The 18,420-nt window shown below is 45.1% G+C and overlaps 1 pseudogene; it reads right to left on the bottom strand.

Moving 5' to 3' along the window:
• Nucleotides 1-2,240: 2,240 nt before the first annotated feature.
• On the bottom strand, nt 2,241-15,311 carry LOC119258627 (L-lactate dehydrogenase A chain-like; annotated as a pseudogene).
• Nucleotides 15,312-18,420: the final 3,109 nt, after the last annotated feature.

Raw genomic sequence — 18,420 nt, 5'->3', positions numbered from 1 at the left:
GGGTGTGGGCGTGCATAAGTGTGCATACCTGAGCCTAGAGGCTGGGCTAAAAGCTGCCTGGCAAGTGCTGCTTCCTCACATGCCAGCCTCCCTGCCTGGTGTGCCTGTGTACCCTGAGAGAGCATTAAAACCTGAAAAATCCATGAGGGCTCTGGGACACTCTTTATCCATCTGCTCAAATTGATAGTGGACTTGCCCTGTGCCTGCTGGCACTACAGAAGGCCTCAGGGGAAACTGCGAAAAGTGTAGCATGTCTGGCCAGGGGAGGGAAGGGATGGCTATGGCCAGTTGGATCTAGACAGTCACCTGAACAAAATGCCAGGAGTCATGTCCGGCACAGGCAGGACTTGTTTTCCCAGGAAGGCAGAGGAGAGTGGAGAAAGGAGAAAGGAGACGAGCTTGTAGTTCTGCAGCCCTACCCTTGGGGCCTGGAGCGTGTGCTCACCTGGGTAGTCAGTGGGCACCTGGCTGGCGAGGTGGAGGGCTGGAGGGCTGTTCCAGGCAGGCAGGACCATTCACCACTGAAGAAATAGGGTGATAATAAAAAGCAGACTGAACTTTGGTAGAGTTATTTTGAAATTCTCTATGGACATGTACTCCTATTGCCACCACCAGGGCAGTTACAACCTCCGCTCTTGGTAGGAAATCCTTGCAATATCAAGATCATGAAAGCAAATAGTTTGGTTTGGTTATAGCTGGTTTGGTTATTTTTCAAAAACTTCAATTCCCTTGGCATAGGGAAACATCCCCTTAAAGCAACTGAAGTGTAGCATCAGCCACCCATGCAAGTCACACATGTGTGACCTAGTGGTTGTACTTTTAGCTATGAAAAGAGAAAAACAGTAAAATGAATTTTAACCATATATTTTATTTAACCTTACATGTTAATTCAATATGTAGTCATTATAAAGTTATTCATGAATTATAGGGTTTTTTGGTGGTTGTCTTTGAAATGCAGGAAGGCACCTGACACCCTGCCTGTAGTGGAAAGTCCACACTGCTGGATTGGCCAGCGCAGCCAAGAGGCCTGACCTGTGGAAAAAGTGAATCTAAATTGTGCTGGTGGCCACTCAGAGCATGCTGGACACTTGGAGGTGTTTTGTTTGCTTGTTTGTGTTTTTTTAATAGGACCTTGACTCACTCAGCTTGCTGTGCCAGTGAGCTCCAAATAAAGCACATGGCCATTTGTCCCTGGGGAGCCAATTCTCCTCATTTCAAAAGCAAAAACAGATTGCCACTCTTCAGAAGAAGGTGGAGTAATAACTGCTGAGAGAAGAGGTGCTTTCTCTACTTTTATCTCAGTGCCTTAATCAAAAGGCACAATTTTGCTCTCAGTAAAGGTGACATGAGTGGGAAGCTGGAGGGAAAGTGCTACCAGGACTGGGTCTTGTTCACCTGAGTCCCATACTGTCCTCACAAACATTTTCACTGCCTAACTAATTAGCTGGAGGCAATTTTGTCTTAAAAGAGAAAAGAATCACTTGAATGATCAATTGGTTTCATTTCTCCATGGGTGAGCTCAGAAACCAACTCTGACAATTGGTGTGTTATTTTCTTGGACTGTACGAAAAATACAAAAAAAAAAAATTTTAAGTATAACACTATGAATGAATGAAAGACTTGGGAGATAAGTGCTGAGGTAAAATTCACACGCACAAAATTCAGTTCTTTGTGCAATATTGCTGTGAATCTACAAACATTTTAATTTTATTTTCACTGTTCATGGTTTACTTGGTGTTTTATAGTTGACATGACATATGGATAATTGGTTCATTGCTTACATGTGGATTTTTCTTTTTGCATTATATGGCAATGTACACTATTCTGATACACCTAGTAACAGAATATGATTATAGGAGTTATGCACAAGACATGCAATGCTGGATTTATACATTGCATCCTGGAGGGGATTGACAGGAGAGTCAGAAAGGTGGATTGGGCTTGTTTGGTAAAGGAACAAGAAATTATGCATCTCCATAAATGCACATCTGGTTTGAAGGGCAACTACAGCAGGTACAACATTAGCAGTGGTGCCTCCAAAGTGGTGGAACTAATTTATGATAACTAGTTAAGGATTACCATCCAGCATCAGGATATAGCTGTAGAGTTTTATGAATCATTCCTCTTTATACTTTAGGAAATTGATGTTTTTCTCAGGCTGTCTTAATCTTACTGCTTTAGTCACAGCTCAGATAAAAAGTAACATATGGACAACCTCCAACCCCAATCCTGTTGTGACTTTATGAAGTGGTTCAACATTAGATGACTTTAGAACTGTAGCTCTTTTTGGATTCCCCAAAGTGTATCTACACTCTTCTTCAAATAAGCTTCTTCCTCAGGTGTCAGAGTCGCCTTCATAGCCTCTGAGATTTCATTCTCTTCCAAGGTTCCAGGAAAACTAAGGAAGATGTCATCTTTTATTCCAGAGACTCCTACTCATGGTAGAAATTGGATATGCCCCCTAAGATTCTTCATTATATTTTCAGTCAAATCTGCCACAGAAAGACCAGTGGCTCAGGATGGGCTTTCAGTCCAATGGCCTTTTAGACTGATCACCTCATTAGCACTGACAGCCACTTGTTTGTGAAACTCTCTCCACTGTTCCTTATTTGCATCAGTGCCTAAATCAGGGTGCAGATTCCTCAGGGAGATGCCAGCAATATTCACTCCACCCTACACAGGTGCACTAGAGTTTCCATGCTCCCCAAGGATCCACCCATGGCAGCTTAAATGGTGAAATTCCAGCCTTTGTCCCATTAGGCAACAGAACTGGGCTAAATCCAGACTATAACCACTTCCAATAACATAACTTTAAGGAAAACCACTTATCTTCCAAGCCACATAGATCAAGATATCCACTGGCCTGGAAACAGCAAGAAACTTGTAGTTTGGGCTGCATTTTACATTAAGAATGATGAATTAGAGTTGTTCAAGATGTTGGACCAAATGAAAATTTCTTCTTGATGACATGACCCAGCTATAATAAGTTTGCAGTCACATTGTAAGCATTGCCAGAGACATTTTTTGGTGTTCCAAAGACAAGACTGCCCTGTTGGAGATCTAGCATCTCGCCCTTCTATTTGTCTTCCATGATGTCAACAAAAGCAAATTCATCTGCCAAGTCCATTAAGATACTGGAGGCACAGGCCATGTCAACAGCACCAACTCTAATAACTGTAATCTTGTTCTCGGGGGTATGTTCTTCTTTAAGAAGATTCTGGATCAGTTGATCCTTACTGGACTTAGGACCCAGAAAACCTAAATCAAATCCTTTCCAGATTTTCACGCTGCATTCCCCCTGCTGCTAAACCTTCCAAGTGCTGCAATTCATAATGAGGCCTCAGCCCCTATAGTCTGCATTCTGCAAGCATTTTTAAATGTGTTTGGTTATTTTATATTTGGTGTTTTCTCTATATAGTAGTATTACAAATATTTTGTAATTTGTCTTTCTAATTTTATTATTGGTTTATCTTTTTTTGACATTCTTTTGAATGTCTCTTCTCTCTTTTGATCTTTTTTATATCAAAATAGCTTTATTACCAATTAATTATGTCACAAAACTGCTCCCAGTGAAGTTCTTTGTTGCAGAACTAGAGCCTTCCTCACCAATGCCTCAGCTCTCAGGTATGCAACTCTGCTTTTTTGCTCCTTTAGTGGCCCTGCTTGTTCTTAAATCTTCCACTGCTTCAGTGGAGGAGGAGCTGATTTCAGGCCACCACTGGGAGAGCACGCTCTAGATTCTGGAGAGTCTAGAGGTACCAATGAAAGGAGCAGAATTTCTGCAAGATGCCCCAGAGACAACTGGGCTGTTGGGCAGCAGTGATGGGAGACCTGAACACACCTCATGGAGCACTACCCCAGGTCCTCAAGGACTCACGTTCCGGAGAGTGAGGTCTCTGTTGAATACACTTGCTTAGCTCCCCAACCCCCTGGATAGGACTCCCCATCCCATAATCTGCTCTGGCTCAGAAAGACAGAAAAGATAGGCTCAGGGCAATGCCCCTGTCGGTCACCACACAGTGGTGGGAGGAAGTTCTGCAGCATACCCCCACGGCCTGCACCTGCTCTAGCCCAGCTCCCTGACTGTGTGAGGGCAGGGGTAGGTGTGGATCCTTGTGTTCATCTTTCTCTGTCACTGCAGGTCTTGGAGACTCAGTTTACCATCTCACCTGTGGGAGTTTTCTTCTCAAAGCAGTCAGACTTTGGGAGGAGGGTGTAGGCCCCCAGCCATTTTATCCCTTCTCTGATTGCCAAAGCATATATACATGACTCTTCTTTCCAAAATGGCATCAGTGTTCCCTGCTGTTAGAGATGGATCATGGAAGGTGCAAATGTGCTCAATTTGAAAAATTACTAGTTTTTCAAGTTCTTATAGTTTCTACCTTCTATTTGGAATGGCAAATGGAAAGTTAACAAGACCTAGGGATGGATTTTTGAAAGGAAATGTTGCAGAATACAGAAAAGTACCAAGATATGTATTCTGCACCATTGGCCCTATTGTCAACTCAGTCAAATCCTCACAAGTCTCCATATTAGATTCATATTATTTATTTTAAGATTCATTTGTTTACGCATACGAGAACTGGAATACAAGCCAGAGGTGTGGGGGGATGAGAGGATTCACTAGAGACAGTGGGGAGCAGAACAGGCAGACTGACTGAAATACACTGCTAAGGGGAGCAGTTTGGTGAGACAGGAGAGCTCTGCTGCGCTATGTGGGTAGCTCCCTGGCCGGCCAGGGATAGAACTCGTGCTGTGCTGCAGTTGCTGCGGATAGCTTCATAGTGCTGTGACTTAACCCCTGTGCCACCTATATTAGGAGGCCTATATTAGATTCATATTTATTTTTAAGAAGTAAAAAATGGTAATAGAGTGAACCTTTAATTGCTAGTATGCCTTCCCTTCAAAGTCTGCATTTGAGTGTGTGTGTGTGCCTATGTGTGTTTGCACACACACACCACGGCAGTGAGCACACTGGCTTAGCCTCTTCTTGCCTGAAAGACTCCTAACTTCTTACCTGACAGAAGTACCACAGAATGTGGGACTCGTCTGAGGTAACAAAGGTAGCAAAGGATCTTAACCATTCACTTATTGGTCTGTTTTCTCCACTGGGGTGCTGGTGGCAGGGATGTGAAGACTATGGGGCCAGAGACAGATGCTCTGGAGAATACAGTGGGAAAATGCTGAGCAGACTGTGTAAGAGACTGATCAGGAAGATTTGAAGGGCCTGCTGAGAGATGACTAGAACCACATGAAAGCTGGTGTGCGTTCCTAGAGCCGGTGTCAGCTGCTCGAGTGGGAGATAGTAGTTATAAGAGGACTGCCAGCTATTTCATAGAGCAAATAACTATGGCCACTGTAGGATAAATGAATTAATCAGAGTTTTTGCACCAAAAGCCTTCATGGCTATCACCTGCAGCCTTGATTGGGTTAATGCAGAAGGTGCTTGGGAACATGGGCGTGGGGCCTATATGCCTGATTGTGGACACCTGGAGCATGGGGGTGTGTGTATGTGTAAGTGTGCACAGCTGAGTCTAAGAGGCTGGGATAAAAGCAGCAGCAATGGCGGCAGAGAAAGGCCATATGGCGAGAGACCATGAGATGAGGCACGAGAGAGAATGCCAGACAAATCATAGAGATTTGTGTGGGTCAGGGAGGCTCAAGTGTCTGCCTGCCTCCCTGCTCCCCTACCAGATCTGTGCCTGTCTCCTTGCATGCCAGTCTCCCTACCTGGTGTGCTTGTGTACCTGGTTCCCTGAGAGCATTAAAACCTGAGAATTCCACTGAGGGCTCTGGGACTCCCTTTATCCATTGTCCTGAATTAATAGTAAACCTGCCCTGTGCTTGTTGGCACTACAGCCACCACCTGGGGTGGTTTGGTTTTAGGCTCCATGTAATTATTTGTCTCTGATGTGTTAAAGGTTATTTTAGAATCTTTGAATGGGATTGTCTTACAACAGAGTGACCCCAGCAAAGCCCAGCAAAGTTATAAAAATGTGAACTATCCTGATAGCCAATTCAGTCAGTTCCTCAGGTATCTTGGCCTATTACTGGCTATAATCTCCAGGTGTTCTAATAGGCAGGGGAGGGCTGATCTTGATTTCAGTCATAGTAATTCCACTGAAGAGTTCTTCTTAGAAAGAAACCTTTACAGAGGAAGCCTACTTGTGTTTTGAAAATAAACATGTGTATAACCAGTTAGTATTCATATAAAACTATTTGTATTAGTCATTAGCTATTGAATGGCTACCATGAATTACCACAAAATGGGTGGCTTAAAACACTAGAAATGCATTCTTTTACAATTCTGGAAAGCAAAAGTCCAAAATCAAGGTGTAGCAAGTCTGGGCTTCTCTTGGAATCTGTAGGAGACAGAATCTGTTCTTGCCTTTTCCAGCTTCTGCTGGTGCCTGCATTCCTTAACTTGGGGCTGCTCACTGCAGTCTCTGCTCCACCGTCACACGCTCTACTCTGGGTGTCTGTATGTCTCTACCCTGTGTCTTTTATAAGACACTGGTCACTGGATTTAGGACTCAGTCAAGTAATCCATGACAATCCCATTTTAAGATCCATAAACTAATTTCATCTGCAGAGACCCTTTTTCCAAATGAGATCACATTCATTGGTTCTGGGGATTAGGATGTGAACATAACTTTTGGGGGATACTACTCAGCTAAGTTCAGGTAAATCTTCTAGAAGGCAGATATGACCCGAGGCACCTAAGATATCCTGTTCTGCAAAGTAAGAGCTGCAGGGATCCTGGAGAAGGGGAGCCTCATTCTCAGAGGAGACACTGAGACCCCAGACGGACAGTGGGGGTGCCCATCATTGATCCGTGATAGTTCCTCTCCTTGGAAACTAATCCTGTAGCTGGAAAGCAATAGTCACTTCTACAACAAACCTTGTTTGAACATCTTCTCTTCAATCCAGAGGTTAAGACAGACTCCATGGCACATATTCAGGGTGGAATATAGAGAGCAGAAATCTATTGATTTGACAGAAACTCTTCAGTCTTCGTGACTTGTGTAAACGGTTGTCCTCTTAAATTGATGCCTGGACGCCATTTGATTTTCTTGAAGAGCACAGCTGATTTTAATGTCTGTCATCTGTTATAAACCCTTGTGGCTAAACTGCATTGTATTTCAGAACAATGGTTTATTTGTCACTGAGATTTTTGTGGAGTGAGATGGAAGACAGGTTGTATGAAAAACTAGGAAAAGGGCCTGTGTTTAAATTCACCCCTGATTTTTTAACTACTAAGCTGTGTGACCTGGGTCAAATGGCTAACCTCTCTGAACCACCTCTTCACCTGTGAATTTTCTTGAGGCCTAGTGAGATAGCAGTTGTAAATGTACCTGGCGTGTAGACATTACTCAACCAATAACTTTGAATTTTGACTTTTAAAGGAAAAAAGCTTGCAATCCCGAAAGGAAAATGCAATGCTTAAAAAACAGCTAACACTTATAAACAGTGAACCCATTCCCAGTGAATCACATGTATTCACTCATCAATCCTCTCTATGGCTCTAAGAGACAGACCCTCCATTTTACAAATGGAGAAACTGAGACTCAGAGCAATGCAGTGATGTGCCAAGGTCACTCATCTTCCACATGTCTGAGCTGGGATGTTGAGCTGAGCCAAATCAGTTCCCAAGTCTTGCTCTATGTGGCTTCTCCACCATTTCAGGAGGAATTTATTAAGGGGAGGGAAAGAAGCTCAGGGTAGATTTGAAGATTCATAGAGAGAGAATACCTCAGTTGCAGAGCTGCAGGAAGGCTTCAGGGTGCTGGATTTTAATAGAACATGCATGTGAAATGAGAGACTTTCAGGCCTCTGCATGGGGATGGGGTAGCTTGCTCTCCCCAGCAGTTCCTAGTGCACTCACCTGACATTGACCCTCCCAGAGCATGAGGGTAGATGCTTCAGAAAAGCCAGATTTCAGAGGTCAAGAAGAGGGTGCTGGCCCTCAAGTCTTTTCACCAAATATGGTGGCCACAGTTATTGTCCAAATAGAGGCACTCTGGGCATTATTAACCACTAAACCAACACCAGAGGTGCCACCTGGGACTTTCCCAGAAAACTATGTCATATAGTTGCCCCATTACTGGGCAGTCAGTTGCCTGGCCATAGCACATGTTAAATCACAGCCTCTCAGGGCAACTTGCAGCACAAACAGTGCACTTCAGAGGGAGATCAGGTGGCGGGGTTTACTGGTGAAGGTGTCCAAACCTAACAGAACATGGCTGATGAGAGAATCTTGCAAAACCTTGTGTCAGTGGCAGCCAGAGAGAGGCAGTGGCCATCACCTGCACAGACACACTGAAACTACCATGTACCACAGCACCTCTGTGTTTTGGGAATTGAGAAGAAGTTGCAGGTAAAATATCTCAAGCCTAAACTTTCCACCAAGAAGGGACTTTCTCACTTATGAAAGGACATCACTGAATTCACTATCTGAGTAACTCGGGCAAGAAAGTCCAATGTCTGCTTCAGACACTTAAAATACCCTGGGCAAAAATAGCCTCGTGGGTTGTTTTTTTCTTTTCACCAAATTGCCTTTGGGAGGGCTTGTGGTGTGTCCCATGTAAGGATGTGCCCCCTGAAGTCTCAGTTCCCCCTTGTCACTCTCACCAGGGAGCAGCGGTACCCTCGAAGGAGAAGTGGTGGTCTGTGCCCCTGTGTGAGGAACCACAGCTGTGCCAGTTCCCTCTCCTGGTCCTGCCTTGGCATCTAACCCCCTCCAGGAGGCCCTGACTGCAGAAGGGGTAACAGATAACCTTGCTAAGTACTGTGTCCTGGGGAGAAGCAGGCAGAAAGCTGGGTCCTAAGGACAGGGGGTGATCACAGGCTAGTTTTGTTTGAACACAGAAAGGGTGAGTGCCACTGGAGTGCACAGGCCGCTGGAGGGGACTGAAGGTGACAAAGATCCCTTCCTTACACCTGGGTCACAGCACCAGTGAAGGACAGAGGCGAACAGGTTCTTGAAGCTTTTCCTTTCTCTGAAGAAGGAGCCAGGCTACTGTGGACACCATGTAGTGACTGAGGCCTTCCTGGTCTCCTCACCCACGGCCCCGTTCCAGGTCACTGGGTCCTTCCTGGAACCACAGGGCAGTGTGACCACAGGGCAGCGTGACCACAGGGCAGTGTGGCTTCTCTCTGGAGCAGAATTTATTCACTTACCAGAGACATCCCATAAATTTGCTTTGTCTACGAGGGAATAATTAACTAGTGTTAGTATGATATCAGAAAATTGCTAATTATGGCGACGAGCTAACACAGCGATCTGGGAACTTGTGGAGCTATAGTTAGTGATGACAGAAAAGGAAAATATTTGACTGTTTTGTGCTGCACTCAGGTTCTCAAGAGGAGGCGAGAGACAAGGCTTGGCACTATGCCACAACTGGAGCCCCTGGTCCCTGAGACTCCATTTTTCCTCCTGAGACTTTGGAGCAGAGGTGGTTGGCTAGAAGTTCAAAATATGTGAGGAATAAGGATCACTAGGGGGCTGGGGGATAGTGTCACCAGGTTTGAAAGCCCGAAGAGGGACTGTGCTGTCTATTCCTACCCCAAGCACACTCTCTCATGCTGGCATACTCAAGTTCTCATGCTTACATGCCACAAACACACACACATTCATTCACACATACTCTACTCAACCTCAAGTTTACACACCATTTCCTCACAATTCACCCATACACACTCATGCATCTCAACCACACACATTCACCTAGTCTCACACACATACCGTGATTAACACACTCACATGCTCATACACACACTCACACATGCACACACACATGTTGAACAAATTAGATCTCTTTTCCTTGTCCCCAAAATATCAGGCGGTCACCCTGCTGCCTTGGGCTCAGATGTGTTGGGTTAGTTAGGTCCTGAGCCAAACTTGAAAGAGGAAATTTTCCACATTCCATTTTGTCTGGTTATTGAAATGGAGGACTGAGCTCCAGCAGGTGATAGAATATAGCAGCACAGGTATAAATTCTGTTAGACTTAAATTCCAGTAGATGTTGTTGTAAACTGTACTTTCAATTACTGCAAAGAAAAAAAGTTCAATTGAGTGCCTAACTTTCCTGACAAATAGGGTGTGGGATATGGCCGAACACCTGTGAGGAACCAGCTGCCCTGCTGTAGTCCATCTCCTAGGTGCTTCTCAAAAGTAGTCAGACCTGAGAACTGCTGTGCATCTAACTACTGTACATTCACGTTATCAACTCTGACCAGGCACCCAGACCTTGGGGTCTAATACCATCCCCCCAAAAAAGGAGCCAGAGCTCACTGAAGCAATGCTTGATTCTAGGGCTGGGGCAGGAAATACACAGCATGAGCTTGGAGCATCTTGTGCCAGAGAGCAAGGATGTGCTCAAGGAGCACAATGATGGGGGTGTGTCAAAGGGATACGGGAGCCATTTGCCTGAGAAGAAACTGGAGCAGAGCACCCAGAGGCCAAAGATGGAACACTTAAGCAATGAAATATTGGACCATAAGCAATGTACAAGATAAATATTCAGGAGTCCATACTGAGATAAATGACTGAATAAATTATCAAGGGAACATAGTTAACACTCTTGTCAGAAGGGTTTCTAGTTATTTATGTAATTACTGCTCCTCTGAGGAGGTAGACTATAACCCTTACCCCTTAAGCCTGTCCTATGATGATAACTTCCAAAGAGTGCAATAGGCAAAGGGGGAAAAGAGTGACTTTACAGAGGAGAAACCTCTGTAAATGCAACCTCAGTCTGGTGATCAAGGTCAACAGCAACAGTTATGTCAGGTACCCTTGACTGGTGACCACCTCTGGGGTCTTCCTCCTCAAACTCATCACCCCAACCTGTCCATGAGAAAAACATCAAACAAACCCAAACAAAAGGACAGTATACAAAACACCTGACCAGTATTCCTCAAAACTGCCAAGATCATCAAAATCAAGGAAAGTCTGAAAAAATGTGACATGGAGCCCATGGAAACCTGGGATAGTGAAGGGCACTGTAAAATTGAAAGGCATCTGAATGAAGAATGAGCCTCTGGTAATAGCAATGTGTCGATATTGGTTCATTAGTTGTGACCAGGGGACCACAGTAATGTTGCATTAACAATAGGGGAAACTTGATGAGGAGAGGATGGGAACTCTGAACTTTTCTGTTATTCTAAACAGATTTTAAAACAAAAGATTAATTTAAAAAAATCTCAAATTGCAGTACATTTAAACAAATGGAGTCAGAATGTTGGGGTGAGAGCTGAGCACTAGCACCTTTTAAACCTCCTGGATGATTTTGATGTGACAGGACTCTGAGGTCTGTTTGCCTCTTCCTTTGCCTAGACTCAGTTTGGAGCCTTCTTACTAAAGGGTCCTGGCTGTGCCCAGCCTGCTGGGGCTTAGGTGTAAGATCAGGTCTCCTCGACCACCCCAGAGCAAAGGAATGAAGGTAGGGTGAGTCCATGGGACCTAGCTAAGTGAGTATTTACCGCTCTCTGCCTCCAGGTGGCACTCTGTAGCCACCATCCTGCTACTGCATTGGAAATGCCTGGTGACCCCCACCAGCTTTCTGGGGGGAGGGGAGGTGCTGTGGCAATTATAAAACACCTCAGGGTATTTCTCAGAAGTGAGGGAGCAGGGGAAGAAAGGACCCTGCCTCCTCCAGGTGGAGCCCATCTGAAACTTTACCTTGGATTTTACTCTTATTGAAGTAAAATAATTCACTCCTTATGCTCTTTCTAGCCCATGGAACTAGACTATAAGAGGTTCGGGCCTGTGCAGGATTTGCTTTCCTCATTCCAACCCCATCATACTTTCTAACACCTGGACAAAAAGCTCCCTCCGGAGCCAGGAGGAAACTCCTGCTTTGATTTCCTTCTGTTGCCACCCCAGAGTCTTTGCAGCAGATCACATTCACCTGGTTGCTGAGGTCCTAGCACAGGACCACACACAACCTCACCTTAGCCACTCTCCTTCAGGCAGGAAGTGGTTAGACAGTGAATCCTCAGCGCTGCGGGGAGGGAGGGTGAGAAGAGAGCACAGCCTAGTTCAGCTTTTGGCGGAATCCCTTTCTGCTCGAGGTCTGGAACTGACTTCTCTGCAAGAGACAGGATGAACCTCCACTGAGACAGTCTCACAACAGACCTGACCCAGAGAGAGTCCAGAGTAGAGCAGGCAGGGGGAGGAGGGGTGTGTGGAAACAACACAGAATCTCCAGAAGGAGGAAGACACTTTCTAGACCATATAGGAGGGCGCCGAGCCTTTTTCACAGGCTGATCAGTAAGACCTCTGGGACTCAGCGTTGACCTGAGCCTAGAAATAATGCTCAGTATAAACATTGTAGGACAAGAAAATCCAGAAAAAGAAAATGCAGAGGCCAAGAAGCCTGGAGCAGCTCAGAGCAGATACAGTCTTCTCCACGCATGGTTAAAGATGTTCTCATGGCTGGCAATGCGAAGAATTGAAAATTGTTATCAGAATCCTTTTATATTACCCAGAGATAGTTTTATGTAGTTATGCTTAAGTTAACTATATAACAGTCTTTTGTCCTCATTCTAAAGGAAGGGGCAACTATTCTTTGATTGTCTTAATAGAAACCCATGTTAATTAAGCTCTTCTGGGGTTTGTCACAAATCTATTTCTGGTTCAAATGCCCAGAGGAGCATGAGGAGCTAACAGTCACATTGATAGACTGTTGCTCTAGGAAGACTGTTCCTGTTTGAATCTCCAGATAAGCCAAGGTATAGGAGGGAACATTTTGAAACAACCTGTCTCTTCCTGTTGCCCTTCCTTCTTGTTCCAACCCCCTCCCCCGCAAAAAAAAAAGTACACACTGAGTGGAGGGCTGATGTGACTGTTTTGTTCAGCGATACAGTCCCAGGAGCAGGAGTAAGGGATTGGGAAGAAAATAGGACAGATGTGTTATCAAGCTGGGCAAGATGAAGGGTCACTGGATCTCACTCCTTAAGAACCCTGAAGAAACTTCTGGAATAAGACTCAACTGTCCTGGACTGACTCTCCTGTCCAGAGCCTCACAGGGCAAGGACACCTCATAAGGTGTTAACTGCACTTCCAGCTGATATGTGTGCAATACTGCCCACAGATGTTCCACACCTCAGCACCAAGGATCAACTACATATTGTTATAATTGTTCTCTTTTGTTATTAGTTATTATTGTTAATCTCTTCCTGTGCCTAATTTATAAATTGAATTTTATCATAGGTATATATGTAGAGGAGAAAAAAACAGTTCATACAGGTTGGTACTATACTTTGTTTCAGACATTCATGGGGGTCTAGGAAGGTATCCCCTGTGGATAAGGGGAACTGCTGTGTCCTTAATAGTAGAGGACCATGGCGGGAAGGATGAAGGATACGGGGAGGAATGTACCTTAGACTGCCCCCCTCTCAGAAGGAAGCAGGGACACCTTGAGAAAGCAATTTCTGGTACTGGGAGGTTATGGATCCAGGCACACATGGCTGCTGTGTGACTGATGTGGCAGGAGCAGAGTAGGGCTGGGTGGGTGAGAGCTGTACTGGTGCATGTGAATGGAAATATGTTTCTCAGGGTGACAGTGCAGGGCATCTGAACCCCAACGGTTACCTTACATGTTTAAAATGTTATGATAATATCTCAGGGCAGTAGAGCAAAATCTTTGGGTATTCTGTGGAATCTAGAGTCTATGCCTGAAATGTTCTCACAGGTAGATTTGTCTAAAGTACACAGCAGAGGCTATCATAGATTTTGATGTTTATTTCATTGTTTCAAACATATCCCTTGATCTCACAAACAGATTTATGAAAACTGAGTATTCGTCAGCAATGTCCATGTTTTGTTCAATGTGATCACATTGAGAGAAAGAGAGTTTGTGCAGAGCTAGGGAGGACACCAGGATGAGAGCCTGACGGCCTCGGCCTGGCCATCGTGCCCAGGGAAGTCTCTGCCTCTCAGACTCCTTCTTTCCAGGACAATAGCATTTTGCTCCTTTCTCCGCCTGGGCGAGCAGCAGAGGGAGCAGAGTATAATAACACAGTCAGAGACCAGGAGGCCTCACTCTTATCTGAGGTAGAAAGGAGTCTGGCTCCTTATCCAGTCTGCTGCCCTCAACCTGTCCAAGAAACCACACAGTGGAATTCATCCATGGGCTGCAGCAGCCCCAGCTCCCCAGCACCTTCCCCTTCTCGGAAATCTGAGATGGTTCCTTCAAACAGGGCCCTCTGGGCCAGGAATCAAATTGGCCTGGCTCCTCTCTGATCTCCCGAGTCTGTGAGCAGGGGGTCCGGCAGCTGTAGTAACTCTACCCCTGCACAACACCACTTCTTTTCTTTTCCTGAACAAGATTTATATGGCAGGGTTTAGTCTTACCGCAGACATTCCCAGGAGAGGCCCTGAACTCCAGCATCACACAACCTCTTCAGTCCTGTAACTTAACTTTCAGATAGGTTTTCAGATAAAGTTGGGTTGATACTTAAGGAAAATTGAATTTGTGTGTGATTGAGAAACCACTTTACACTACATGATGGCCTGGCTAACCCTTATACCCTGGGGGTTGGGGGCAGGGAACTCGAAGTGCACTCTGCAGTTTAAGATGCTTTGTCCACCCCACCCCAAGGCTGTATGGAGTGGTAGCTTGGGTGTGGAGTCAGAAAATCAAATTTGAGTCCTGGCTTCCTCATATACTGACTGTGTATCCTGGGATAGGCTACTTACCTTCTCTGTGCTCAGTTCCCTTACCTGCAAATAAAGAGTTGTTATGAACTAGTACATTTTACGCATAGTCCCTGGTACAGAGATCACAGTCAGTAGATGTTGTTATTATTATGAGGTCATTTCATTAACTCACTTAAGCCATGGAGCCAATTACTGCCATCATTATTGACAAGTGGATGGTGTCACCATACAGAGAAACCAAAACCTGCAAAGTAAGCATGGGGACCAAGGAAGAGATCCCGGGTTATGATCCATCCCTGCCCAATGCTAGGTCCAAAAGGGTCAGGTGTTTGAACTTGACTGTTAGGGATGGTAGGGAGGGGAAGGGGTGGATATTAAGTGACACCAAATAATAACACTGCATATAAAGTGTACCCCCAAATGTACTGGGGAGCTGGAGACATTTTCCACAAGATGACCCTGAATGCGGGGGGTGCAGTTATATTCTTTTTCCACCGCAGGATATAGACCAGCTCAGTCTATGGTGAATGCCCTTTTATTTACCTGGCGATGTCAGTTCCCAGACAGCCTGGGCCTTGCTGCTGATCTGAATAGTAATCAGCTTCTCATGTCTCCCTGTCTTTACAAGAACCCGGGACACTAATAGCATCCCCAGGGAGGGGCTGCATCTTTGCAGAGTGTCTGCCTCCAATGCACAGCTTGCCTCTTTCGTCCTTGTAGGCAGCACCAGGGGATAAAAAGGAATTTTTAACTTGGCCGACAGTTTCATTTGAAAAATACAACGGAATAAACTCTCCTTTCTGCTGGCCACAGTGGACCAACCTTTATATCTTTAAGCAATTACTCAAAATTACTTTCAATGGAAAGTCCATTTTATTTTGTTTTTAAAATCCCCAGAAAATGCCTAGCCTATGGATGTGTAATTCAGTACCCCAAGAAATTGTGACAACAGTGCTGACCCTACTCTTAAGTCTTCTCTACACAGAGGGTTGCATGGGAGGAGTCCTCTGCCCTTGCGTGTGCAGATGCCCAGAGAAAGCTCCTAGACTATTATAAAAATGGTTTTATTTTAATGTCCTTGAAATTGGGTCCAGCTTTTCTTTCACTCGGTATAGGTTTGGTATGTGAACAGCTGGATGGATTGAGGTCCTGCCCTCAGGGCTTCCATTCAAGGAAAGATTCTGAAAATTTCAAACTGTGGATGGGTTGGCCCCTTGCTGTTGCCCAGGCCCTCATGTCCAGCCGCCCCCCCCCCCCCCCCAGTTATGCAGGGAGTGTAACACAGCGCGGAGCCGGGTAGAGCAGGAGACCCTGTCTCAGTGAAGCTGGGCCTCCCTGTGGACTTCCAGCCTGCGCTGTGCTTGTCACCCAGCCCCTGGGAGAACACAGATAATTACTGTAGGGACTTCTGAAGAGGTTTTCATTCCCACAACTAAATTTATTCCATCAGACTTTTTTCTTTGCTTAAGTTTAATTGGTGCAGTCATTATGTCAGAGTGAATGTTATTATTTTAGTTAAAAGCAGTAAACTAGAAAAGACAACCTGTATTACAGCTATCCTCTCTGTCCTAAGGCTAGGATGCTTCTTAGCACAGAGCCCCTAGGACCAAACTGGGCATCACTGTCACCACCCAGCCCTTCCAGGACCCTTCAAGAAAAAAATTGAAAACTTACTTGTCAGGCGTGCCCCAAATAATCTTAAGTGAGGCAGTGAGCATACACCTCTGTAGACTACATAGATAAAGAAAAAAACCCTGTACCACTTTCTGCTAGGATTTTTTTTTTCTATCCTGCAGGATTTTACACCAAAAGAGTGCTGAGCAAAGTAATGAGGCAGTGTGTGTTTGTGGAATGAATGTGTAGTGCCCATGTATGTAGGTCTGTGCTGTGCTTGTGCCGCATGAAGCAAATTAAACACCAGCCTTTCCTTTGGTGAGCTGTATGGTGCCTGCATGCTGGGTGTTGGATGACATGTACCAGTGATGGAGAAAAAATACAGAAAGGAATTCATATTTATCCTTTCATCCAGCAAAATGCATATCAGATTACAGAAAAGCAGAATGTCTGTAGGTAAAATTGCATTGCAAAGTTTTATAAAGTCATCAAGGTAAATCTTATTTTGTAAAATTGCCACAAAATTGTGACTGTTCTCATGGACTTAATTCATTCCTTAAACAAAGAACATCTTGATTTGATTCCATTTGTTTTGGAGCCTACATTCTACAGATTTTTTTTTCAGTATGGTATAAAAATGCAAGAATGGTAAGTGAAAAAACTGGACCATTTTGTCAGATGCATAGATTTCCAACTGGCAATTATACAGAGACCTAAAACTTGCTTAAATGTAGCCAGTATGCATTTACTCTAATTACCATCTAATATTTGGGACTTTCTGCCCCCTCTTTGCCCCTTCTAAAGCTTTTCCCCCATGGGTGTTTGAAATACCCTTAGAGACTTAGTTTCTTGATCATGGCTTCGTCTGTAGGGATTTCACCCAGATTGTGGTCAGACCCAGGGGAAATAGCAATAAACTGTTTTGGGTTAACTCTTTAGCACATTACTTTCACCTGTGTGCCACACACCTGCACCACATTCAGATCAGTGTGAAAATCTTTTCTAAAACTGCACATTCCACCCCACCTCTCAGAGGAATGCTGCGTGGGTGAGACCAGCTACTACCATACATAGCTGGCAGGAGGGAGGGTGAGGATGGCAGGCTTGACCTCTGAGTGTGTGACAGCTCCTGCCTGGAGCATGGACAGTGCCACTTCCACTGGGTCGTGCGGCTGAGGCCAGACTGACCACAGATGTTCTTCTAGGCCCGGGGGAGCAATGTGACAAGTAGGAATGATGGCTTTATGGTTATTGCTGAAGTTTCTCATTGATTTTTGAATATTTATTGAGATTAACCTTCTAGCATATTCCAAAGGACATCACAAACAGAGGCAAATGGAGAAAACTTGCTGTCAAGCAGGTTCAGCTTTCCAACTGGCTGACTCACCAGCTTGTGAGAACACTGTGGGCACAGCAGGGAGGGAAGGTACACCCAGAAAATACCAAAGGCAAAAATCAGTGGTGGCAAAATCAGAGTAAGAGGAGTCAGCTAGACCTGAGGCTAAATCCTGATCCAGTGTCTTCCTGACTGGGTGACTTGGGAGAGTAATCAGACCTTTCTGACAACACTGACCTCTCCGTTCAATGCACATCATAACACCTACTTCGTGGAACTCTTAGGAATATCAGCCAGGAACAGAGTGTTCACTAAATACGTTTGAGTGGCTCTTACACAGTTACTACTTTAGCATCCTCCTTGGGTTCTGTCCTGACTGGCAGTAAAGGCATAAGCTCTGAAAGACTGTCTCACATTTACTTGATGGCTATGACCTTGTCTTTGCCACAAAAATTGCTCCTACCTTAAGAATGGGTTTGGCGTCCCCTGCTCAGAGGGTTCTGTCCCATTGTGGAGTTCTGCAGCATAGCTGGGACTGCACAGCTCCCTGACAGTGGTGCTCATGGGCAGGAAGGGGATAGCAGAGTGGCCAAGTCTGTGCACACCTGGGCTGGATCAATGGCCATGTTTTGGGGCAGTCCCTCTGGGCCCATAGGAACCCCAGATCTGGCTCTGTCAGTCATCACCTCACAGGGCTTGGTTTGTTTTCCAAACTTTTGTTACTATGATTTGCACCTCCAGCAATGCATCCTCATCTGCCCTCTTCTAACTGACTCAGTTCCCTTCTAGTCAAGTATAGTTGGGGAAG

Source organism: Talpa occidentalis, unplaced genomic scaffold (assembly GCF_014898055.3).
Source record: "Talpa occidentalis isolate TD23 unplaced genomic scaffold, MPIMG_talOcc4v2.1 talOcc4.5, whole genome shotgun sequence".
Lineage (NCBI taxonomy): Eukaryota > Metazoa > Chordata > Mammalia > Eulipotyphla > Talpidae > Talpa > Talpa occidentalis.
The sequence above is the reverse complement of the archived record's forward strand: the minus strand, read 5'-3'. Positions and strand labels throughout refer to the sequence as shown.